Genomic DNA, 1,624 nt, shown 5'->3' with positions numbered 1-1,624 from the left:
GCATTCCATAAATCCGTAAAATTCTAGGCTTAATTAAAATAAGCTATCCAGAGAGATCAGGTATATTTTGCAAAAAGATTCTTAGGTAAGAACTTATCTTCTTGCTAGTGGATCTCATCAGAGTGTTTACAAGGATACTGGGTAAGAACCATAATGCCTTCACGTTCCAGAGGAGGGATGGGAAGAATTAAAACCCTTGTTAATTCTTTTCTCTCAGTGCCCATTATTGGTGAGGCTGATGGCACCAAATACCTGCAAAATGTCCAGCGCTGGTCAGGACCAAGACGGAGTTGGGGCAGAACTGAGGCTTTTACCCATTTATCTTCCCTGCAACTCGAGTAATGTGGCCATCTTTGACTTTGATTTTGGTCACTTCAGATAAAGTTTCAACGTGTGTGTGTGTGTGTGTGTGTGTGTGTATGAGAGAGAATGAATAGACCAAGGACTTCTTAAAAATCAAACAGACAGGCAATTGTCATGAAAGATTTTTTTATTAGGATGGAACATTTTTCTTATACACACAACCATAAAATATTTATACTTCTGACCACAAAAGGAAAATGAAAACAGACAATGTTATTATAGTTTTTACTTAATACCCCATTCATGGTAAATTTATTATTTTACTAGGCAGCCCATTCTCCCTTGGACCAACTATATATTATAGATTGAGCATAAATCATTTATCTTTCACTTCAGCCACTAGGCTCTCATTTTGTCTTCCAGAGTTATACCATTCTAAATCAAATCTCTAGACCACATTAATTTTTGTGAAGATTCATGGTATGTATGGTGGAAAGAACACCGAACTAGGAGTAAAGAGACGTGGGTTACTGTTGCAACTCTACCACTAACTGGCTTTTTAATCTCAATATCCCTTTCTTCTTTTTCTGGTAGCTAAAAAATTGTAGGGTGGTGGTGATAAACTAAATGACTACCAAACCTCTCCACATCTTTTTTTGTATGGATTTAGCACTGCCAAGTATCCCAGGAAATGTTGAGGGGAGTCTTTCATGAGTCTTGACAGTGACCTTGTGGCATAGAAAAGTGTTGCTCACCAATATTTGTGTTTCTGAACACACGGACAAGTATCTTTCCCAGCCCCCTGGCAGTTAATGAGCCTGTGCAACTGAATTCTGGCCAAGGAAATGTAGATGAACATATGTGACGTACCACTTCCAGTCCTGGTGGCCGTTTCTAAACCTCGAATGCTTCCCTTTCTCTCTCTCTGTTTTTCAGATGCGTGCGCGAGGGCACACACACACACACACACACACACACACACACACACACACACTCTTTGTCTCTTGATCATATATTGGGAGCCAATAAAGGACATCGAGGTCCTAGAAGACGGAGAACATACTTGCCTGGGGACCTAAATGACCACAGAGAATAGAATTCTCCATCTGATGTGCTCTAGGTTATAAGTGAGAAATAAATCTTTAATTAAGCCTCTGAAAGAATGGAGTTGTTTGCTATAGCAGATAGTCTAGCCTTTATCTGAAAATAGTGTATAAGGAGAACTGAAAGAGCCCACTTTTTCCTTACCCTGAAAGTACTATAGAGTTAAATAACTTATATACCACTTACTCATTTTCAGAGAGCTCCTCAATTATAATTA

This window comes from Globicephala melas, chromosome 6, assembly GCF_963455315.2.
Source record: "Globicephala melas chromosome 6, mGloMel1.2, whole genome shotgun sequence".
Classification (NCBI taxonomy): Eukaryota; Metazoa; Chordata; class Mammalia; order Artiodactyla; family Delphinidae; genus Globicephala; species Globicephala melas.
The sequence above is the reverse complement of the archived record's forward strand: the minus strand, read 5'-3'. Positions refer to the sequence as shown.